We start from the raw sequence: 26988 nt of genomic DNA on the forward strand, positions 1-26988 counted from the left end.
CTCTGGTAAGGTTTAAAAGTTTAGCTTCAGCAGGAAGAGAAAAGAGAAATGAGCGATAAGTTTGGCTTTCACTTCCACTGGTGGGGGTCCGCACCGCTCCGTACTCCTAGTGGTATTCTCCGTCTGGGTACGCATGGAATGTGCGCAGAGGACGGAGAGAACGCTGCGTCTGTATCTGTGTCTTTAACGTTACTGTCAGTCAGCGTTACTTTTATCACTATCATTTATTTAGAAAAATCTCCACAGTCTTCCCACTTCCCACACATTATTCCTCCTCCTCGTACCTGCTGCACTGAACTGGGAATGTCATACGGACATAAATGGTATCGGTGCATTTGTATCGGATGTCTTTTACGAGTACGAGTACACACACTGAGTATCGGAGCCAATACCCGATACTCGTATCTGTATCGGAGCATCCCTAGTATTTACTTATTCATCTGAATATGGGTATAGGAAGCTCATTTCGACAGGCTTATAACATCTATCAAATAAAGTTCCCACGACAGGTAACATATTTATACAGGCTTATAACTTCCATTAAATAAAGCTCCTACTATAGAAACACCATTATTTACGTTATTATCATCTCACTTCAATATTCTACGTCTATCCTTCGTGCACATGTAATTGCGTACAGGAATTGTTAACATAGATTTAGTCAGTTAAATGGCAGGCTATCATTATTGGCGTCTGTTGAACTAACCTAAACAATAATCTAAACGCCATTAACACCCACCTGACCCACGCACTTAACGCTATATCATACAATGAGAACTTCCTTACGCTATTATCATCCAACGTCAATATTCTACGTCTATCTTTCGTGCACATAATTGCTTCCATGCTTTCCATGCATTCCAAAAATATTTTAGGGCTTTAAAGTGTTTGATCATCCTTCCAGGTTTTTCCTCATGAAACTGGTAGAATTCAGCAGCACATCGAATTATATGTGGACCCAGATAAGACAGAGTAAATACATGTCAGCAGTGTCACGACACATGTAAACAACCAGCTTCAAATTGAACAAACAGAGAAAAGTGGCGTCTTTCTGATTTTTCCTTCAGCCTGTGGACTTGCATACGCACTTCAGTCTCAGAGCAAGATGATCACTAACCTTTTAAGAAGATACAGTTGCTAAAAACTGCATCCGTAGGCATGGTTTAGGGGCTAAATAATGGGAAGTATACAGTCTTAGATGAGTTCCAGGGAGTTAAAATGTGTGTTAGAGTCAAAGTACAGGGCAGGAAATATGAATATTGCAGAGGCCATATTTAATTGTTTTTCTTCGTGATAGCTTAGTTTTTTTTTTCCATCTGCAACCTCCTATTTTTATTTCAGTCATAGAGTAAGCTTTTAGTTCCAAGACCACAAGGCAGAAAAACAAAATAGAACAGATTTAGATTCAAATAATGGGAAATAAAACAGTCTTTGTTGCAAGTCGGGGAACTGAAATAATTGTTACAGTCACAAAATGAACAGGAACAATAAAATGTAAAAATATGTATGTAGTAGAAGCCATATTTAACTGTTTTATTCCTGTATAATATATACAGTTAATGTGCCTTTTCAAGAGGGAACTCTTAAATATTTGCTTCTGGAGCCTCTGTTGGAGCTGGAGAAGTAAAATAATGTAGTATTTACGACTAATATTCCAAACTCTCACCAGTAGGGGGCAGTCTGATACCCGAACACACTTAGGACCAAAACCACAATGAATCAACACCATGTATCCGTAGTGGGGGTGGGCGATACGGCAAAAATGTCATATCACGATTTTTAAAAAATAAAATCACAATCTCGACTTTATCACGATTGTTTACATTGATCTTTAAGACTAATTTGCCAGTTTCTGAACAGTACAACCAAACAGTTTCCCTATGTAAAATATAGCCCTAATAGAAAAAAAAATGTAGGCCAAAGAACCTTCCAGAACATTTTTAAATTAGTTTTTGCAGTTTTGCCAACATATGCCAAGAATATTATGTATTACTGTATTATAGTATCGTCAAGTTTTCTTCTTCAACCTAAAAGTAATTACCTTTAACAGTCGATCAAAATAACACTGTTTTATAATCTTCGTGTGCTGCATCAGCTGGTAGGTTTCATTATAGCTCTGTTAGCTTAGCTGTGTTTTTAGACTGAAAACAGCCACAGTAGAACCACTAATCACCTCCGTTTTCTGTACGGTTTTTGTTAATAGCTGAAGTAAAGATCTGTGTGGAATCCAACAGAAAAGCTACCATATGTTCATTTGATCTGACCCAAATATAGTAAAAAAAAAAACAATATTTTCTGTATCAAACAGTAAGAAAAAGTGCTGCTGTAGTTCAATTTTTCTCCTCCCCCCACTTTATATAATAAAACCAAGGTGCTTGTAATTGGAACAGTTCACACTATTAGCCTCTTGAACTTTCCTTTACCTTATCTTGTAATTTTAATTGGCCTTTGTAGAAGACAGGCTTTAAAGTCCCGAATCTTTGCAAAGTTCAGACGGAGCACTGTGTAAAATTGTTTCTATGACCTTGAATTTTCCCAAACATACACCCTTTTCCCCATCATCCAGTGTGTATTGTGTAACTGTCTTAACTGGGATTACCTCTTTTTATTTTTTTTTATATGCCATTTGGCTGGCACTTTCATCCTGAGCTCCTGGTGGACTTGAGAGTGCATACATGTTGTTTTGTTCCAGTGGGAGTTTGAGCTTCTATCTCTGATGCTGTTAACACCGTGCTCTACATGCTGACCTGCTCTGGGGAATATACCCACAACCCTGTTCACACTGTAGAGAACACAGGGAAGGCTGCAGACCTACGGTTTTTACATTTTCCACCATTCCATCATAGCTGATATTCTGAATAAGACACATTTTATTCTCATAAATCTCATAATCGTTACAGTTTAGGCTGTGTTCGACTTAGGCTTTTAATCTCAGAAGACTTATTGTAGAGTTATCTGCCTTGTAAATGTATAAATATTATTAAAAACGCATTTATCACCAGTTCCCTTAGGGATATAAAGACTGTTTAATAGTATTTCAAACACTTACTTGCAATAAAGTCAATTTTCCTGGATTAAAAAAATGTAATTACCTAATGAAATCCAGGATTTTCCCAAGGTTTTCAGCAGGATTAGGTGGTATGGAAAAAAACGATAGATTTTTAAAAAATAAAATTATCTAATTTTATACCATTTCGGCCAACTGTTATTCCATATCTACAGTTTTCACAATGTTTCTTTGTCTTTGTGGCCATGCAGTTAGAAGCATTTGATGTCATTGAACTCAAAAGTGTGCATTTTCACATAATAATTGTAATTTTACATAATTGAATAAGTGCTTTTCATACATTGCACAGACATAATAGCATAAAATGTTGCCTTCTATGGATGAGGTAAGTATGATCTCCTGGCATCAATACATTTTTGTGTGTTGTAGAATTAATAATCATAAAATACAACAGAAAACTACTACTACAGAAATACTAATTTATCACCATCATAAAGAAAACAAAATGAAGTAGAGAATTGTCATTATCTTCTTAATGGCTAATCTACTCCATTTAAATGTTGTAATCATTTAGAAAAACCTCATATATGTGTACAAAAATTAAAATAGCTAGTGCAGATGTTAAATAAACAACATCCAAAAAGCTTCAAAAGAAAAGTTGGTGAAGAAGTCCACTGGGAACCAATTGCACAATCGTCCTGGAGAAAGTTATTTAGTAAATTTTGATATTGTCCACATCGTCCCCAAAAGTGGCCTTGGAGCTGCAGCTAAGCCTTACAATACTGTGGAAAACCTTGAAGTTACTGCAATTATCCCAATTGATTTGAAACAAGTGTTTCAGCTCGGGTTGATAAGAAATCATCTTTTAAATACGACCTTCAACATATTTTAGACAGTGTAATGGGGGTTCAGTACGAGGTCACAGTGGATAATTATGGCAGGAGAAGAACTGCATAATGGCGCAACAAAAGGGCATAGCCTTATAATCTGCTACTGAGTCGACAATAACAAAATACTCAGCATAAACCACACAATGTCGACTGCACAAATAACACTCATCCACAGCTGCAGCAACAATACCGATATCACATCTGCTCTGGATTCACCAGTGTACAGGATGGCAACGTTCAACACAACTACCCTGAAATACACCAAAAAGGAAACAACATTTTTTCCAGTAACACTGCACAACCGAGGAGAATGAATCAACCTTTGGTCTAGATCAGGGGTGTCAAACATATGACCCGTGGGCCAAAACTAGGCCGTCAAAAAAAAAATAAAAGTCAATATGCACATTTATTTCTTTATTTATTTCGAATGTGCAAAGAAACTAAATAAAACAAAAAACAAATTAAGACAAAAACAAAATAACATTTAAATGAACACAATCTGTCTTACAGTACATGTAAGTCTGAATTTTGCATGGTCGAAAAGGAGTAGGAAGAAGTATAAACCTATACAGGGTGGGGAAGCAAAATTTACAATATTTTGAGGCAGGGATTGAAAGACAGTGTATGACCAATTAGTTTATTGAAAGTCATGAGAATTTATTCGCCACAAGAAAATTAACATAATAGAAAATGTTTTTATTCTATGTGTCCTCCTTCTTTCTCAATAACTGCCTTCACACGCTTCCTGAAACTTGCGCAAGTGTTCCTCAAATATTGGGGTGACAACTTCTCCCATTCTTCTTTAATAGTATCTTCCAGACTTTCTCGTAATAGTTTTGCTCATAGTCATTCTCTTCTTTCCATTATAAACAGTCTTTATGGACACTCCAACTATTTTTGAAATCTCCTTTGGTGTGACGAGTGCATTCAGCAAATCACACACTCTTTGACGTTTGCTTTCCTGATTATTCATATGGGCAAAAGTTTCTGAAAAGGTATGGATAATAGTGTTAGGTATGATTATGACATCAATATATGTTTGGTTTCAAAACAATTGACGTAGTGCCTGCTGAGAAAAAACAACTAAATGTTCATTGTAAATTTTGCTTCCCCACCCTGTAGTCTGTTCTACACAGTCTGTCATGTGTCTGTCTTCTGCTGTCGTTTTATTTATTAGTATTTATCATCCATTACTACCTCTACAATAACATGTAAATATGTAACCCCTGCATCTCCTGTTTACATTACAATACTGTGTATATGTTTATTTTTCTACTTGGATCTTTTTTTTAATAATGATCTAACAACTGTCTAATAACTAACCACTTAAAGCTCTCTTTTATGTCCGTCAGTCTACTCATAATTTATTAGATTTTTCTTTTGATTTTATGCATTCATTGTTGATTTGAGTTTAGCTCAGTTATTTCTAGTCTAGTGATAATTTATTTTATATGGTGGTGGAAAAAGGTTTTTGGACACTTGGTGTATTTGTGATGTTTTGCATCATGAATCATTCCAACATATGGTTTGCGTAAAAATGCACGCCACTTTTAGTCGGCGTGTTATCTGTATGCATTATAAGCTTTCCTCATGTATGTTCACACCGTGTCAAATACCACGCACTGAGGGTTAGGGTTAGTGGTTAAATGCGATCAAATGCCATTGAATAACACACAAAAGCTCAAAAATGCGTATGTATAGCATGCCAAGCTACATAAGAAGTGGTGTGACATACAACGCAATTTCATGAGATCGATCTCATCACTCGTCGCTTTTTCATTGGACATCTGTGCAAAACTTTACCAATATTTACTAAATGTTGAAAAACAGAAGTACGTAATGTCAGTTTTTAGCTTACCGGCCAATAGGCTGTAAGCTGTTGTTGTCATGTGGCCTCTGGTGGCGCCGTCTGTCGTCGTCTGTCGTCCGTTGCAAAAATTTCAATCATCTTCTTCTCCGAAACTACAATTCTGATTGACTTCAAACTTGGTATACAGCTTCTTTATGATGATGTCAACAAAAGTTAGTGAAATTATTTGGATCCGGATCTGTTTCTGGATTTGGTGCGACTTTGAAAAATTTCCCCATTATAAGACATAGGAAGTGCCGGTAAGCTACAGGGCCATTGGTCCTGTTTTTCCATTAAATCACAAATGCGATGATTTGTTTATTTATTATCGCGAGATGATGTGAGAAGTCATTCCATAAACATGGCGACAAACATAAATATCATGTTAATTTACAGATATATTCATTATTATTATATATTACCCCTCTATTCTGTACTAAATAAAAAAAAAATGATTTGTTTCTTTTAAATCTCTTCTTCTTCGCTTGTTGTAACGTCCATCAGCATCTGTTTTTTTAACTCATGTGACTCTCGTTGTGGAAAAAGGTCTTTTCATTGCAGTTTTGCATGGTATACCATTTGCGCTACACCCAAAAAAACCACCTCTTGCTAGCACAAAAGCTTTTAATTGAAAAACGAGAGTTTTGGTGAAATTGTCGTTTTTCCATTAGGTAAATTTTTATGTGTTAAGTTATGTTCATGCAATTTGAGGGTCAATGGAAAAGCGACTACTCTTAAGTCATTGAACTTCAAGTATTGTTCCATTCTGCACATGCTCTGTTCCGTCGAGGTCAAAACTTAGACTGATCTCAATCAATCAATCAATCACTCTAAGCCAATTTACAGAAACCCAACAGAATCCTCCAGGAACAAACACTTGTGATTGGTGACAGTGGCGAGCTGTCACGCCAGTTCGTATGGCATTTGGCATGCTATACTTACACATTTTCGAGCTTTCGCGTGTTATTCAACGCCATTTAATCACGTGTCAATTAGGGATGTAACGATAGGAAAATTTCATATCACGGTTATTGTGACCAAAATTATCACGGTTATCATTATTATCGCGGTATTGTTGAAATTGTGCTCAAAATGTTCAAAAGTACTTATACAAACTCTGAAATAAGTCAATAAAGTTGTACTGAAAAACAAACAAACAAACAAACAAATAAAATAACAGCACGATGTACTTTGTTGGCAGAAACATTCATATATTACCGTGTAAACATCAAACATACAAATGTGTATTAAATATGACACCTTATGGCCATTGTGTGACCGTTTTCCATATTAAGTTTGAGTTGATTTAGTTTCTTTTCCAGAGATAGATAGATAGAACTAACAGAGGTCTCTCTCTCGCTCTCTGTTTTCAAAGTGCGGTAATAAAACAAGGTTATCATGATAATTAGAATTTAAACGGTAATACTAACCACTGGGAATTTTACCGCGGTTTATCATTGTACCAGTAATTGTTACATCCCTAGTGTCAATTTACGCCAAGATCAAGGTCGCATAACCCCAACCCCTAACCCTCAGTGTGTGGTATTTGACGCATCGATTCAGGTTGGACAGGGGGCTACTAACGACATGAACGTACACGCGGAAAGCTTATAATGCGTACAGATAACACGCCAACTAAAAGTGGCGTGTGTATTTACGCGAGTCATGATATCACGTTGCAAAGCTGGATGTTTCAGCAAAATAATGAAACGCATCCAGGACGTGACATGTAGAAACTGTCCAGAATTTGGTTTTGTATAAATATTTCATGATAATATTTGTGATTGTGTTTAGTTTTACTGGTGTTTGAAAGCTCTTTCTATTACTATCTGTTATTATTTAACTGGTCTGACCCACTTGTCATCAGATTGGGCTGAATGTGGCTCCTCTTACATCTGCGTGTGAATATGTGAAGTCGGAGTCATCGGTTAACTCCATCACTAAGCTGATGATGGTTTCAGTTGCCTACATCCATGGTAACGGCCACAACAGCCTCTGATTTATCTGCAGAGGTTTAAGGTTGAATTTCTAATGCTAAAGACCTTCACACTCTCAAGTTCTTCAGTGCTCGTTTTCTGCTACACTGCATCTGCAAGCATGTACAGCACAGGGTAGTATTAGATTAGAAATACAGTCAGATCTTTCTTTTTCTTCTTTGGTGTGCTATATAAATGTCAGGGTAGAGACTGCGATCTGGTAGGATCGGCGATTCTACCAGTAGAGACTCCGATCGTAGTCTCTACCAGTAGAAACTCCGATCAGAGTGTCTGACCCTAACCCTAACCCTAACCCGATCGGAGTTTCTACTGGCAGGATCGGAGTTTCTACCAGTAGAGACTCTGATCGGAGTTTCTACTGGTAGAGACTACGATCGGAGTCTCAACTGGTAGAATCGCCGATCCTACCAGATCGCAGTCTCTACCCTGATATGTACTTGTTTACTCTCTAATAATACTAATAACATTACATGTCCATATCTTGCGTGTAGGATGTAATTGTGTATAAGCAGATTTGTCTACTATTAGGCTAATTTCTTTTTCTTTGCTTTTATTATTTTATTTTTTTCTTTATTTTTTTTTTTTAATTTTATTCTCTTTTTTTAATTTTACTTTTTTTGTTTTCTGAGTGCTTTGCCATTTTTATTACTATCATTAATAGGGGTTTAAGAAAGTATTGGTTCTGCGGTATATTGTGATATTTCATTTCACGATACTGTATCGATATTAAAAAGTATTGTCAATATTTTTAGGTATTTATTCAAATACAGACATTACAGAGGTTTATTTTTTCGGTTTTCTTTTTTGTGCATATTTTTTGGGAATCTTGCAAGCTCTTTTATTTTTATATTCACATGGGTATTTTGGTCTTTTATTTATATATTCACATGGGTATTTTATTCTTTAATTTTTATATTCACATGGGTATTTTATTCATTTATTTTTATATTCACATGGGTATTTTGCACTTTTATTTATATATTTACATGGGTATTTTATTTTTTAATTTTTATATTCACATGGGAATTTTATTCTTTAATTTTTATATTCACATGGGTATTTTATTCATTTATTTTTATATTCACATGGGTATTTTGCACTTTTATTTATATATTTACATGGGTATTTTATTTTTTAATTTTTATATTCACATGGGTATTTTATTCTTTAGTTTTTATATTCACATGGGTATTTTGGTCTTTTATTTATATATTCACATGGGTATTTTATTCTTTAATTTTTATATTCACATGGGTATTTTATTCATTTATTTTTATATTCACATGGGTATTTTGCACTTTTATTTATATATTTACATGGGTATTTTATTTTTTAATTTTTATATTCACATGGGTATTTTATTCTTTAATTTTTACATTCACATGGGTATTTTATTCATTTATTTTTATATTCACATGGGTATTTTGCACTTTTATTTATATATTTACATGGGTATTTTATTCTTTAATTTTTATATTCACATGGGTATTTTGCTCTTTTATTTATATATTCTCATGGGTAATTCTTTAATTTTTATATTCACATGGGTATTTTATTCATTTATTTTTATATTCACATGGGTATTTTGCACTTTTATTTATATATTTACATGGGTATTTTATTCTTTAATTTTTATATTCACATGGTATTTTGCTCTTTTGTTTATTTATTCACATGAGTATTTTATTCTTTAATTTTTATATTCACATGGGTATTTTGCTCTTTTATTTATATATTCTCATAGATATTTTATTATTTTATTTTTGTATTCACATGGGTATTTTATTCTTTAATTTTTATATTCACATGGGTATTTTATTCATTTATTTTTATATTCACATGGGTATTTTGCACTTTTATTTATATATTTACATAGGTATTTTATTCTTTAATTTTTATATTCACATGGGTATTTTGCACTTTTATTTATATATTTACATAGGTATTTTATTCTTTGATTTTTATATTCACATGGGTATTTTGCTCTTTTATTTATTTATTCACATGGGTATTTTATTCTTTAATTTTTATATTCACATGGGTATTTTATTCTTTAATTTTATATTCACATGGGTATTTTGCGCTTTTATTTATATATTCACATGGGTATTTTATTCTTTAATTTTTATATTCACATGGGTATTTTATTCTTTTATTTTTACATTCACATGGGTATTTTGCGCTTTTATTTATATATTTACATGGGTATTTTATTCTTTAATTTTTATATTCACATGGGTATTTTATTCTTTAATTTTTATATTCACATGGGTATTTTATTCTTTTATTTATATATTCCCATGGGTATTTTGCTCTTTTATTTATGCATTCACATGGGTATTTTACTCTTCTATTTATATATTCACATGGGTATTTTATTCTTTTAATTTTATATTCACATGGGTATTTTAATTTATTTATATATTCTCATGGGTATTTTAATTTATTTATATATTCTCATGGGTGTTTTATTCTTTTATTTATATATTCTCATGAGTATTTTACTCTTATTTTTATATTCACATGGGTATTTTATTCTTTTATTTTTATATTCACATGGGTATTTTAATTTATTTATATATTCTCATGGGTGTTTTATTCTTTTATTTATATATTCTCATGGGTATTTTACTCTTTTATTTGTATATTCACATAGGTATTTTACTCATTTATTTATATATTCACATAGGTATTTTACTCATTTATTTAAATATTCACATAGGTATTTTATTTATGTATTCACATGGGTATTTTACTCTGTTGTTTGTATACGTCAAAAGTACTATTGTGATACTGCTGGTCATACTTGTAGTTTTTTTTTTTTTTTAATTTTATAACACTGTTTTGTTAAATAATGGTTATTTCAAGCATCCTAACAGCACTTTTTACTGTCTGAAAGAGGCAAATATTAGTTTTCCTGGAAATCATCTTTTAACAAAAGAAGCAATTAAAGAAAAAATATCACCTTGTTAACAGTGTCGTGATATATTGCGATATATCATATCATGATCCTAGTATTGGAATTTGTATCATATTGTCAGATTCTTGCCAATACACACCCCTAATCATCGAGTATGTCATGTAAGAGCAGGGGTGGGAAGGTGAAGGGATGGGAAGAATGGGATGTGCTTAATGCCTCTGAAACTGAATATTCAAATGTTCAGTGAAACTTAAATCTGCACCAAAAAATGATAAATAGATATGTTAAAAAAAACAAAAACAAAAGAAAAACAGTCAGTGTTTTAATTTGAATCATTTGTTGTAATGTGGACCGATTTAAAAAAAAAAAAAAAAAAAAAAAAAAAAAAAAAAAAAAAAAAAAGGAGACTTTAGGAAACAATGACACGCCCCTGTCAAATGACCATTTGGAGAAGTAAACCTGACGTTACCATGACTACCAGCAGTTAATTCACCGTGGATTGTGATTTCCAGGGATTTTTGTCTGTTTTAGCAGTTGTTTTGCAGCTAAATTCTGCTTTTTATCACGTTCCTACTGACTGCTTTGAGCTGTTTTGACTATTTCCATGCCCAGTCATGTTGTCAGCCCTCCTAGTCAAGTGATATGCCTTTCAGAAGTGGTAGAATATTTTGAATATGTACATTTTTGCATCATTTAAGAATCAGTAGCCTGGTGGATTTGATTTTTCTTTTTTTATGTGTCTATTGTGTTTTTCTGTTTTCTTATTGCACATTCCCATTGAATAGGTGTCATTTCTTTAATTTATTTTTCAGATTTTTTTTTTTTTTTAATTATAGACAATATCAGTCTTTGAAATGTGTCATGGACATGTCCTCAGTGTAAATAACACTGATAATTTGCACTCAAAAATGACATACTTATAATGCTCAATGTGCCATTCTGTGATGCCAAAAAAATATCTTATTTTATGCTGCCATTGAGTAGATGTAAAATTGGGCTAGTTATACAACAGTTATTTCATAAAATTAATATTACACATTTTTCTGATGTTTTGTATCCCAGCAACATTATTAAATTTGTGAGCAATGCAGCACTGCAGATATTCAATCTACTGACGTACAAGGACTTTTTCATTCGAGGGGTATTTTCTAAAACTATTTATCGCAATGCTGAATGCTAGTCAGATCCAAGGTCTTCAATTTATCAGTTTGATAATATGTCCTTATGCGGCAAAAAATGGTAAAATGGTTCAGAACACATTTTTAGTTAGTCGCTCTACTGTGAAAATATTCTATTACAGATCATATTTTGTAAAAAAAACAACAAATGGTATGAGTCAGCTTGCTTGGTTATCAATAAAAACCTCATAAATATCGATAATTATGAAGTATATGTTTCTCAGATGCAATTTACCATATATTTGCACCTTGTCTATACACCATATTTTCATGTAACCATGCATTGCACCCCTTTAGAATAGCCTTAATAGAATAGAATAGCCTTTATTTTCATTGTGTGTACAATGAAATTAGTAGTGCTACTCTAGTCAGTGCAGCAATATTAATAAAACACCAATACTTGAGAAAACAAGAATAGAGCTAATGTAAAATAATACACAATATTTACAGTATTAACAGTATGTGACCACATGTATATCTATGAACAATATTAATAATAGTACCTATGAAAACAGTATGTATATCTATGAACTCAAGTCTAAGCAAAAATAGTGCATTTATATTTGGATAAATATTGAACATAGTGCCTAAAGTGGCTGATTTTCTCTTCTGCATCTGAGGGTATATTTTCTATAGATGCAGCCATCTCATGTCCTCTCAGACCACTTCAATTACAACGTTGATAATAGAATTTTTGCACTACACTATAAAAACAGTAACCTATAAAGACCCATTGCTACTTTTGTGGCATCTCCAAATGATTATGTCCTCTATATTGAACCTCTCTTAAGTAATTTATTACCATTTATTGTAATATTATATTTTTTACTTTGCGTTTTGCCAGTGAATATAATGTATTTTCCTATATTTAATTTACTGATCATGTAGATGCTCATAAAAGCTCAGATTAAAGTTGAGGGTTATTATTAGAGCTGGGTTAAAAAAATTGATTTGATCGTTCTTAGATCGATTTCGTTTAAATTTTGTGTTATCGATTAATGGTGGATGAGATCGATTTTTCAGAGCAGGATCGGAAGTACGTGGAAGTGTGGCCGCCTCTGTCTTGCGAACCCCTGTGGAAGACCGGGTGTCTTGGTCTCGCTCGCGACGTCACGTGGGAAGGACGCGGAGGAAGGGTGGGCAAAACCCGGTTGTTCTTGGAATATTAACTTGGATCCATACTATCACCTATGGCTGAGAATGGAGTTAGAGGAATAGTAGAGCTACAATAACCGACCGCTACACTACCCCCCCAACCAATAATCACGGAGTGTGCTACCCCTCCCACAGTCCCACTCCGACCAACAATCACAGAGCGCCACCAGCCATAAAACAGAATAAAGATGATGAAGAAGTCCGTTGTGAGCCACCGTAGAAACATGGTACTGTTTGTGTCCTGTTCATTATTTCAGAGCAGATTCAGCGACTTACTGCTGAAATGTCATATTTACTTCCTTTCTAATATCAATATTGATACCAGTATTGATGTGTTGCATGACTGCGGTAGTCAAATAGTCAGGTGACAACTCAAAATTGTACTTTGGTGTCACTAAATTAACCTGAATCAGTCAATTAATACTGAATCAAATCAATATTGAATCGAATTGAACTGTGATTAATCGATTCAGAACCTTATGAATCAAAATTAAATCAATTATGGAAATTGGCCATGATACCCAGCCCCAGTTGTTACGTCAAAAGCAGAGAAAACTGAAGAAAAAGTGACTTTTTTAGTCAAATCTATCATTAACTGAACATAAACCAAGCATTTGCTTCCACTGTCATTGAACCAACTCCATGGGTTTTACTGCTGAATCAATGTTGTAGAAGATGTGTTTCCACGGTAACTACGGAGCCTTTGAACATCCAAATGGGTCATATCTGATGACCTTGAAAAGATGAATAAGTGTATTTTACACCAATTATTTACGTGTTTTGATAGAATTAATGGCTCAACATGGATTAAACAGTTTAGATCAGTAGATGGTTTTGGTCGGTGATGGATGTTTGGGTCTTTATGGGTTAAAGAGCTGCAGATTTAATGCTACAAACCCAATTGTTTTTTTTTTTTACTGATAAACAAGAAATAAAAAAAACAAATGTTATCTGAGTAGATTTTTGATAGCACTGTTACTGACTTTGTAATGACACAAAAAGCAGATCAAATGCCAAATTATGATAAAATTGATGAGGCAACAAATGCCATGAACCCGTTTTTGTTGTAATATATACTGGAGCTCACCTTCTGCCTCCTCTGCCTGTCCTATACAGTGATGTCAACAGTGTTTTCATGGATGCACGGGCATGCGGTTCATAGTGTTAATTGTTTGTAAAGTGTCATTCATTAACCGCTGTCTGCTGGGACTGTCGAATCAAGTATCTACTGGTGAAGCCATTAATCATCTCAAACACTGCCGATGTGGACAGACACTTACACTCCAGCTCCTTCAGTCGCCCTCAGACGCTTTTCATCTGCTAAGTGTCTTTGAGATGACACGTCCATACTGTATATAGAAGCAGGACGCAGGAGGATCTTATGTAAAATACAAGATGTCTGAGGTGTAGTGGTTATGGGGTATTGTCTTTGTTTCCAATTGTATTGATATATAAAATCTGTAAACTGTAAAATACTGCATGTATGCTCCAGCACAGTAAGGTATTTATGTATTTATAGTACTAATAATGATAATAATAATAATAATAATAATAATAAATTTTATTTATAGGTGCCTTTCAGGAAACTCAGTCACCGTACAAAGTTGTTAAAATAAATGAAACACAAATAAAACAAGTGCTCAGAGAATGCAAACCTGCGCCAAGCACCCCGAACAGTGTGCATGTGTGGATCGACTATTTCTTTTTAAATTAAACAGTTTCAAGGTTGTTCCATACAGTAGAGAAAGTTGAAGCTTGGTACCAGTCATGTGTATGTCAAATTATATTAAATTCCAATCAATATTTGTTGAGTTAGAATGAAAAATGTGTGGTAAATGGGATTTTCAATGTTAAATTGAAATGTCCACAGAGTCCACATTCCACAGTGGATGTGGACAATTTTGGGCCACATACAAGATATTGTTATAAGCTACGGGTGGATCAAATTGGAGGCTAGTCCAAGTCGTTTTGAATTTTTGATGAATTTTTGAAAATTGCTCAATGATGAGAGATAGGAAAATTTGACATTTTGTGACCTTGAACTTTGGCCTACTTGGGCCAAAATTTAATGGGTTCGTCCCAGGGCCTAGGCCTATCTGTGGGTAAAATTTGGTAAAGATGGTTGGAATAGTTTTCCCGTAAAGTTGCTAACAACAAACAAACAAACACGCAAACAAACACACAAACACAAAGCAAAGTGATCGCAGTACCCCCTGGCGGAGGTAATTACACACATACATATATAAAACACATAGGTACATAAAATGGCAGCAGATAAAAGTGAAATTATGAATTTCTAATACCATGAGTCCTTTCATTGTAGGATTTAAGCCTGTATTGCCCAAATGTATTACAGTTATATATATTAAAAAAATAAATAAATAAATTAAAATAAAATAAAATGAAAAATAAATAAATAAATAAATAAATATGTATGTATGTATTTGTGTTGCTGTCAAGTAGATGCTAAATTCAATGGAGATTTATTTGAATATATACTTGTAAAAGCTATGATGCAAATGAGTGACATTAGGCATAATTGTAATTAAATAAATGTTCCAATCTCAGGTATGCAGATTATTTTATTGATGCTAGGGCTACGCAATTAATCGATTTTAAATTGAAATCGGATTTTTTAATTAGGACGATTTTTAAAAAAGGGAAATTGTCGAATCGATTTCATCTCTCTCGTGCCTGCAGGCTACCATAGGCTCCTCCTACTATCTGTATGAGCGGTCTTAAATCTGTGATGGGCTGCAGTAGTGATACCAGTGTAAGCTGTGGTTTCACTCACGGATCCCCATATTCAAATAAAACTGCATGGGGATCACTCATCTTACATGGTCCCACACGGATCTGTACTGTACCATCGTCTTCCAACCCAGGTCGCAGGGGGCAGCAGCCTCTGCAGAGTAGCCCAGACAGCCCTCTGCCCAGACACATCCACTACCTCCAAGGGAATCCCGCGGCGTTCCCTGGCCAGCCCAGAGATATAATCCCTCCAGTGTGTCCTGGTCGGTCTCCTCCATGCACGGATCCCCCAATTTAAATATAACCGCTTGGGGATCACTCATATTAAGTGGTCCACGCACGCAGACATGAATGACTGATGCCTGTCACTGACTTACATTGGTATCACTTCTGTGGGCCCATCACAGAATTTTGGGGGATTCCATGATACCATCACAGATTTTTTTGTTTTTATTTGCAAAAAGTGACACGTACACATATTTACACAGCCATCATTTCACACAACAGTAGCGGACAACACATAACATGTAACATATACAAGTATTATTGGACATATGACGATGTAGAAAATACACAGATCTTACAAAGACAGCTACATTTTTGACAAAGACATGGTCAACTTGGGGGGGGGGGGTGAGTGCCAAGGTTATGATAGTTTTGGATTTTTCATTATAGTTTAGTTTTATTTAGTTTTGACTTTTTTCTCTAATTTAGTTAGTTTTAATTCGTTTTTAGAACAGGTTTGCTAGTTTTTATTAGTTTAAATTTTTTTCTAAATGCTTAGTTTAAGTTTAGTTTTAGTATTAATTTTAGTTTTGTCATATCTTTTATCTCCTTTGCTGTCATATTCAAATAAATCCTATACAGGACTCTGCTTTCTTCCAGCTTTAGTCTCCATGTTGCCAGCTAGCGTGGGGACCAGAAGACGACTCTAAATGACAAGTGACGAGAAGTAACAGACCGTGAAGTGCCGTATGGTGCTGCTAGCTAAAATTGCTAGAGCGAAATAAATCGATTTCGTATCAATCCGACATTGACAAAGATGTAAACGAAGGGAATTTTATCCATAATTTTGATCTGTTTTAGTTAGTTTTATAAACACACCATACAGTTTCAGTTAGTTATAGTTTTTTTTCTTTTAATTATACTTTTTATTTATTTCAGGTAACGAAAATATTTTTTCAATTCTAGTTTTCGTCTTCGTTTTTGTTAACGTTAATTGGTGAGTGGATGTGTGAGAGTGTGCATGTGTGTGTTTGTATGTGTGTGTGTGTGCACGTGTGCGTGTGTGCATCAGGCAATTGTGTGTGTGACAGATGTGTGCATGTTTATTACCTCTGCCAGGAGGTATTGTGATCACTTTGCTTTGTGTGTTTGCGTGTTTGTTTGTTTGCATGTTTGTTTGTTTGTTAGCAGGATAACTCAAAAAGTTATAGATGGATTTCCAGGAAATTTTCAGGAAATGTTGATACCGGCACAGGGAAGAAATGATTAAATTTTGGCGGTGATAGGGGGGACGACAGATCTATCTTGACGGAGGTCTGTGCTCTCCGAGTGCTTTTCTTGTTAATTGAATGAGATGGTCTATGTGGTCCAAAGATATGACAACTAGAATGGAGTTTTAGGTGGCATGGTTTTGGTTTGGGTGTATACTATCACAGATTTGAGGTAGGGAGCAGTGCCTTGCATTACAGGGTGCTCATGAAAATGACATGCTGACTTCTGTTGTCTTTTGTAGTTGTATCAAAAAATCGAAATCGAAAATCGTGCAGCCCTAATTCACGCTAGAGCCCGCCTGATTATAGCGTATCACCAATTAATCAGCATCAGCCAATATGTAGCCGATATATTAACTTTTTTTTGCTGCACGGAGATTCTGTCGCTCGCTGCTCCTGTGTGTGTGTGCTGCCCGGAGAATAAGAGGAACTTTAAAGCCAGTTAGTTTCACTTTCACTCCTGCTCGGACAATGATGCTATCACCCCCCCCACACACAATCACATAAATCGTGGACCGCTACCGCGCGCCCTGACAAACATGGACCACTTATGAAGTATTCACCCCACACACACCCATGTCTGTGCACTTCCTGTCTACCTCACAGTTTCATTCTGCAAGCAGGCCTGGGTGTTAATGGTGTAGGGGAGACTGGGGACAGTTGTAACACAGGTCAGTTGTAACTCTTGCAATTGCTCCAATCAGGAACAACTTAGGACCCACCTAATTCACTCTGCACATGCTCAGTTTAATCCTTAGTCCACATAAGAAGTTGTAGTGGCGTGAGGCAGACACATCAAAATTTGTGAGTGAAAACAGAATTGTGTGATCAGTCATATTTTTTGCTAATTATTTGATTTGATGTTATTATCTAATTGATTGCATAGTTTGCATTTGAAAGTTGTGTAAATTATATTTGTGAGATAAACAAAAATTTATGCAACTGTTAATCCACTTGTCCACAATTATTTAATATAAGATTATTATATCCTGTGTAGATCAGTGTTCTTATTTCATATATTGGCAAATATATCAGTTATTGGCCAATATCGGATATCAGCCGATATATTGGATATCGGCTTTTTTTAGCCCCCAATATCGGTATCAGCATCGGCCCCAAAAATCCCATATCGGTTGGGCTCTAATTGACGCTACTATTGATCAGCTCCTCCAGTCAACAATCCACACTAAGAAAAAAGGATCCAAAAATCAGTACAGTGTCATGAAATGAATCACACGGTTATAGAAACAGTGTTGAAATTACTGATGAATTTCACACTGACATTTTTGTCTTTTGCAATTTATAAATGCATTAAATGTTCCAAGTGGTATTATCAGACATATCCACCACCCTCTTCTGTTTGTTTCCCCAAATCAGCTCAACCTTTTCCTTGGTCTGACGCCGTCTCCTGGTTCTATTTGTCTTGGTTTGACGCGCTGCAGTGACAGCTCACTCAGTGTTCAGGTTGGGCTGGTAGCAAAGCACTCTGACAGATAACAGGAGGCACAGTATGATCTCATACATAGTCATGGAATCATATAGGTGACAGCAGACATTGAAATGAACTGGAGAGCAAATATGCTTAAGTAACTGACACCTCAGGTCACCTTGGTCTAAAAGAGAATGTCAACCTCTTAATAAAAACTCCTGCATCGGTCTACTGTAAGTGGAACGCTGCTCGCTGAATTTATGATACGACGAGGTTGTAAAATCTGCCTGTACTTCATAAAGAGTGACTTTGCTAACCTGAGCCATTTTTATGTCAACCTTTGTACCAAAATGAGATTTGATGTACGCTTCCCAGCTTATTACAAGACTTTCTCATTTATTTATATTTTAACTGTGGCTGTTTATCACACAGGAGACCACAGAAACAGTCAGGACTGCTCAAGTGAAGTTTAACCCAGTGACATTAAAGCGTACATGTTGGGAACTTTTATTGCTAGGTACTTCAAAAGATCACGTGTAATACTAGCAGTTCTGTCAGGTAACTTACATTATAGCCCGTTGTAGGGATGTAACGATTACCAGTGTAACGATAAACTGCAGTAAAATTCCCGACGGTTAGTATTACCGTTTAAATTGTAATTATCATGAAAACCATGTTCGATAACAGAGGAATAGAAGCCGGAGTCGGATGTTGAAAGCATGTTAGGTTTCACTTTTGTTTCACCCAGCGTTGGTTACGTTAGTTATGGACTGCACACCCATGTATATAAGTACGGCCCCGCTGCCTCCACCCCTGCCCCCCCGCATGTTTTGCATTAGATGTATGACGCACTTAAAAAACAAACACGAGCTGTTGTTCTGAAACGCTGTGTCTATCCATAGATGTCCTGGCAAGCAAGTAGTTATACAGCATTTTTTGTAAAAAAAAAAAAAATAAATAAAATAAAAAAAAAAGAGAAAGAAATTCCCATTTTAAAGGATATTGTCAGATTATCGTTATCGGGAAATTTTTAAAAAATTATCGAGATATTTTTTTTGCCCATATCGCCCACCCCTAATCCCAGTGGTTTGTGTGTTTGTCTCTGGCTTTTCCCTCTAAAGAATAGAATAGAATAGAATAGAATATATCTTTATTGTCATTGTACATTTGTACAATGAAATTAAAAAGTGCGATCCTAGATGGTACAATCCCTGACAAAAAAAAACCACACATACACAATCACACTCGCATAATAAATAGATTAAGAAAGTAAAAACACACAGACACAGTCACATCCTATTGCACTATCTTTTAGCAGCATTCAGTGCATTAACTGCAGTGGGGTAGAAGCTATTTTTCAGTCTGTTTATTCTGGCTTTAATGCTTCTATACCGTCTTCCTGATGGCAGTAACTCAAACAGGCTGTGACCCGGATGAAATGGGTCCTTGATAATGTTTTGAGCCCTTTTGAGGCAGCGGGAACTGTGCAGTTCCTCCAGCGTGGGGAGGGTGCAGCCGATGATTTTTTTGGGCTGTGTTGATGACCCTCTGGAGATCCTTCTTCCGGGCCACTGTGCTGCTGCTGTACCAAACACTGATACAATAAGTCAGTATGCTAAAGACATTAATTGGTCAGTCTAAATAACCTGTAAATGTGAGAGTCAGTTGTTGTTGGTTGGGTCTGTATATATCAGCCTTGGCGACTCAGGACAGGCTCTGGAATCCTCCCAATCCTCTTGAGGACTTAGTGGTTCGGAAAATGAATGAATGAATAAATATGAAGTGGGTGCATATTTAAGTGTGCAAATCACATTTAAATCGAATAAACCCAGTCAGTTGTTGGTATAGCAGATCAGTAGGACCTTCAGTTACTGCTGATGTGCCCAACAGCCTGTGGAAGGCAACTGTTAAACTCCTGTGGTTTATGCTCTGATGCTGTGAAACCTCCTGCCTAATAGCACAGGATTGAACCATCAGAGAGTATGAGGGATCTGGCAGTGTTCAGTGGCTTGTGCAGGGATTGACTAAGATCCTGAATGGAGGGTAAGGGGGGATGCCTGTGATCTTCTTGGCTCCCCTGACTCATCTCTGCAGGGCTTTAGTGTCACTGATACTGCAGATAGAAGACCGACTGGAGATGCACTAGGTCAACGGTGACTCTGCACAATGGTGTCGGAGAGCTACTTGTTTAAGTTTCCTGAGAAAGTTCCGTCTGTGCTGGGCCACTGCAGTCTCCTCTGAGCTGTATACAGAGTACTCATGAGTTCACCGGTTCTAAAATCACTGCCGACATCTCATATTTGCTGCTATTTGAGAAACAATCGTCCGGATGGGATTAAAAATGAACAAACGACAATGTCAATGGCTCCTCAGTGGCAAAACAAAACAAAAGAACAGGACTATTCCTCACAACCAGATGCGCATTATTATTCTGAACCAGTGAAGTGTCAAGAAATTGAAGTTCACTGTAATTCAGGCTTAACTCATAAAGACGCAGTGCTTCTTTTGTGGCAGTTCTCAAATGATTTTTCCTCTCTAGTTAACTTTTCTTAAGTGATTTATCAACATTTATTATAATATCCTCTGTATTTTGTATTTTTTCACTGAAAATCAGGTATTTTCCTCTATTTAATTCACTGATCATGTAGATGTTCATAAAAACTCAGGGTAAAGTTGAGGATTATTGTATCAAACAGAGAAAACTGAAGAAAAGAATTTTTCAGCAAATATATCAATAACAATATAAAAAGAAGTGTCTCCATCCACTGTCATTAATCCAACTCCATGGGTTTGGGTTTTACTGGTGAATCAATGTTGTAGGAGATGACTGTGTTTCCATGGTAACTACAGAGCCTCTGAACGGTCAAATGGGTCATATGTGATGACCACAAAAAGATGACAAACTGCATTTTACACCAATTATTTACAAAAATCCGGTATTTCCCCATATTTAATTCACTGATTATGTAGATGTTCATAAAAACTCAGAGTAAAGTTGAAGGATATTATATCAGAAACAGAGAAAACTGAAGAAAAAAATAGTTTTTCAGCAAATATATCAATAACAATATAAAAAGAAGCGTGTCCATCCACTGTCATTGATCCAGCTCCATGGGTTTTACTGGTGAATCAATGTTGTAGAAGATGATGGTGTTTCCACGGTAACTACAGAGCCTCTGAACATCCAAATGGGTCATATCTGATGACCATGAAAAGATGACAAACTGCATTTTACACCTATTATTTACAAAAATCCGGTATTTTCCCATATTTAATTCACTGATTATGTAGATGCTCATAAAAACTCCGAGTAAAGTTGAAAGATATATCAGAAACAGAGAAAATGAAAGAAAAAGTGACTTTTTTTCAGCAAGTATATCAATAACAATGTAAAACTAGAAAAGCACTCGGAGAGCGCAGACCTCCGCCAAGGCTGATCAGTGGCCCCCCCCGTGGGCCCCCCCACCCCCGATCACCACCAAAATTTAATCATTTCTTCCTTATCCCATTTCCAACAAACCCTGAAAATTTCATCCAAATCTGTCCATAACTTTTTGAGTTATGTTGCACACTAACGGACAGACAAACAAACAAACAGACAAACAAACAAACAAACAAACCCTGGCAAAAACATAACCTCCTTGGCGGAGGTAATGAAGTGTGTCCATCCACTGTTATTGATCCAACTCCATGGGTTTTACTGGTAAATCAATGTTGTAGAAGATGATGGTGTTTCCACAGTAACTACAGAGCCTCTGAACGTCCAAATGGGTCATATGTGATGACCATGAAAAGATGACAAACTGTATTTTACACCAATTATTTACATGTATTGATAGGATTAATGGATCAACAGGTATTAAACAGTTTAGATCAGCTGATACTTTTGGCTGCTGTCGGTTGTTTTGGTCTTCATGGGTTAATCTATAGCATAAAGTGTTGAGTATTAAACTTAAGATTGGAACATGCCTAGAAACTGTCAGTGTAGTTCTGAATGTGATTTGGGTTTTTTTGTACAGATTCTATTCATACACTCATTGCCAGTCAGTTCTATGATTTATTTTTTTAAATTCACCAAGCGACAAAAAATATTTGCAAATGACGCCAGAAATCGATGACATCTGAGAAACTGTAAACAAACACAAGAGAAAAGGCAACCAAAAGAATTTCTTAGTGACACATGCCAAGAAAATTACTGATACAACAAATGCCAAAAGAACATTACAGCAAATTCATACCAACTAATCTGCATCAGGCTGAATGACAAATAATAAAAACTATATTTACCCAATCTGTAGATGACATGGTCCATCCAGGATTTTTTTTGAGCATTTCACCATAAGTATTGTTGGTTATTTTTATTTTTTTTGTAGTGTCTGTTGAAGAATGGAGTTTGATGATGAAATGGCAGCGTTTCTTTTACAAGGGGCTTATGAAGGTATGAAATTATTATGGGGTGTTCTTATCTTTGCTAAATTGCCGTATGTTGATCAACGGTTCAGACTAAACTGTGACAGTTCGGACCTTGTTTGTTGGATTCCAAACAGATCTTTAGTTCAGCTACTGACAACACAAACTGAACAGAAAACAGAGGTGATTTGTGGTTTTGCTTTGGTTGTATTCAGTCTAAAAACAGAGCTAAGCTAACAGAGCTAAGCTAATAGAGCTATAATGTAAACTATCAGCTGATGCAGCATATGAAGATTATAAGACATGGTGTTATTTTGAGCAATTGTTAAAATAAATAAATGAGTCTTACTCTTAGGTTGAAGATGAAAACTTGATGATACCATAATACAGATGTGTGGAAACAATGAGCTTTAGACTTTATTTAGTGAATGATACAGTCTGTGGACACATAGGGTTGATTTATTGGTGGTTTTGGTACTCATAAGTATGTTCTGGTACCAGAATTCCCCCTACTGGTCAGAGTTTAGAATATCAACACGATATAAGACCACTAAGACTGCAGGTCTAAATGCACTATTCTGATTTTTTGGTGAGATCTGATGTTTTTGTGTGCTCGTTCATATTACACATTAAATGCGACTTCTATCAGTCTTGAGTATGAACTGAATGCGACCTCGAAGTGACCGATACGTGAAAAATATAGCCAAATATCAGATACGTATCGGATTTAGGACCACATATGAAAGTGGCCTGGGTCAGATTGAAAAAATCGGGTTAGTGCTGTTCAAACTGTCTTTATCAGATCAGATACAGGTCACACAGGGGCAAAAAAAATCGGATTTGGGCCACATTTACCTGCAGTCTGAACGTAGCCTCATGCCGCTTTTCCACTACGTGGTATCAGCTCGACTCAAGCTGACTTGGCCTTTTTGCGTTTCCATTACGAAAAAAGACCTGGAATCTGGTACCCGGTACTGGTTTTTTGGTATCACCTCCGCCGAGGTTCCAAGATTGGGGACCAGATGCTAAAACGTGACGTGTAAACACTGCAGACCACTGATTGGTCAGAGAGTTGTCTCTGTGACCCGCTGTTTTACCAAAAACTGATGCAGAAGTTTACAATAAATATAGCGGTAGGCTAATGCACATGATGACGGCCCGCAAAACTACACCATGGTCTGAGGAGATTCAGTCTTTGGTGGCTGACGTAAAACTTCAGCATGAGCATGAGCTTGACGAGACAACACGCAACGAGCGAGTTTATCAGCAACTCTTTGAGCAGACGACACGGAAGTAACGCGCCGCATCGCTACTAAAGTTTCTAAAGTTGGTAGTATCCTGTAATGGAAATGGTCTCCTGGTACCAGAGCTGAGCCGGTTCCATGTAGTGGAAACGCGGCATAAGTGTGTTGTGGTAGGTCTCAGAATGTTTCAGCTGGTGTTTGGTTGAGAGTCTGGGTTAAAACATCAAAGAGATCTACTTTTTTTTTTTTTTAATCGTCTTTTAATCCATACTTTCATTTTGACCAGAAAGCTATCAAACTGAAGTATCTTTGAAGGATTCTGAGGCAGTGAGATTCACCATCCTGTACTGATACTTTTGATTAAGTTGTGCTCAAACACATTATTCCGCTGCCTTGTTTGCATTCATTTTCACACTAAGTATCAGCGGTACTTACATAATGATAAATCACCTTGGCCCACATTCACGCTGAGTGTTTACACGAGAATGAGCGCATGCATTTTGTTTGTATTTGCATGTCTATGTGTGTGCGTGTGTGTTTTCATGACAACACATTTTTGTTGTTCTCCTTGGCGAGCCGCACTTGGCCAACATCAGAAAATGGACAATGTACGGCAGGAGCCAGTCAGGAGGGGAGGAAATCCCACCCTGTGTTTGTCCACTTACTGTGTCTTTGCCTTCTTCCTGCTCACAGCACAATACAACAAGGTGCCCTTTGCTGTTTATTGCCGTGTTTTAATGTGTTCTGTTGGTGGACAGAATGTTAAAACGTACAGCAGAGTGACATTTTTAGAGAAGCAGGCAAAGGGAAGGTTTTTTTTTTTTTTTTTTTTTTTAACAGAATGAGGCAGCTTATTCTATTTTGATCATTGTGACATGAACTCTTTGCAAAAATATTTATAGCACAAAGTAAGTTCTCGTAAGTGCCGAGTGATTAAAAATAAACATATCTGTGAACTAGTTCCTGTAAGAACATCAGGAAATAGATCTGACAGTGAATTCAGTGGACCTCATTTAATCTGATATGTGGTTAAGGCATTATTTGATTTACCATGACAGTAATTCTCTAATAATTTTGACATTTTGTTGAGAACAGAGTGGAATACAGATAGATTTTAGATACATTTGCTATAGCTTTATACTTGTACTCCATTACATCTTAGAGGCAAATATTGTACTTTTTTTTTTTTTTTTTTTTTTTACTTCACTACATTTGGGCAAAGTCAAGGGAAGGTTAACATCTGGTCAAAAAAATTAAATTACAATCATCTACACAAAACCTATTTTTGGGTAGGTAATTATATTTTCAGGAAAATGTATTTTGAAATGAGAAAAAAAATTGTGTTTTATGAGTATGAATGTTTGGAAAGTGACACAGTTTTGTGCTGTCATTCTGGGTTCATTTTATAAACTCTCATAAATAAACTACATTTATTCCAAATACATTGATATTTGAGTATTATATTATTTATGTCATATTCCAAACACAGTGTTTAAAATTGATAATTGCATATATCTATGCAAAATACATGTGAATATAATGTTAATATTATTTTTATGTTGTAAATATTGTAAAAAAAAAAATGTATATGATATTGATAATTGAAATAAAATGTTTAATTTGATATTTAATTTTGTTGTCCATCTGTGACGCTGCCATTTGTTAAAACTCTTACTATTTAAATAGAACATTTTTTTTTTTTCTCTAACCAATTATTAGGTTGTAAAATGGAGCGTTTAAGGCAGGGGTGGGCAATTAATTATCCTGTGGGGCTACATGAGAAACTTTAACAGTTATTAAGGGCCGGATCAATTCACTTGCAGCTCTGCTCAATATATAACTCTATAAAAACAGTAAATGAAACAGTACAATGATACAATGAAAATGTGGAGCGCAGAATACAACTATCTAATGAATATTTACAAAAACATTTTCAAAAATGTGCAAAACCAGCTCCATGTTAATTTTACATGAAAAACTATAAATGCAGCTTTGTTTGTTTGCATATCTCAGTTCCTTTTCTGACTTCAGAGAAGAAATACTTAGAAGTCCATGTCTTGTTAAAATCTCTGCATTCTTAATCGATCTTTCTTTCTTTTTTTTGGCATTAGCTGACATCTTAATGGGCTGAAACTGACCAACAAACCAATAAGCTTTATTATAACCATAAGCTTTATGCTGAGGATGGAAAGTATGTGCGAAAACACGCTAATTTAGCAGATCCTACTAAATAAAAGCTGTGCCGTTGCATTTATTACCCTAATTAATATTTGCATTGACTTTATTTGCCAGTGACCTCATGCGGGCCGGTCAGGGTCAGCCATCGGGCCGCATGTGGCCCGCGGGCCTTACTTTGCCCAGGTCTGTTTAAGTATACACTGAATACATTTAGGATGAACTTCACTTTTGACAACTTTGTAATTCTTGCAAAAAATAGATGTTAATTTTTGTCAATCTGTGGCGCATTAGTTTTTGATATTTTCATTTAAAAACTATTTGAAACTAAATTTTTCCCTTTGAGTATTTTTAAATGCATTTAGACCTTTACAATTATGTGTAATATTTGTCTTAAACTTGTCTGGTTCAAAAGTTATGAATCAAAAAATAGTGGACGGTCCATCTGTGACGCCCTTGACCTCACCCATTTGTCTCACAATAGAAT

The sequence above is a fragment of the Sphaeramia orbicularis genome, chromosome 22, assembly GCF_902148855.1.
Source record: "Sphaeramia orbicularis chromosome 22, fSphaOr1.1, whole genome shotgun sequence".
In the NCBI taxonomy this organism is placed as follows: Eukaryota; Metazoa; Chordata; class Actinopteri; order Kurtiformes; family Apogonidae; genus Sphaeramia; species Sphaeramia orbicularis.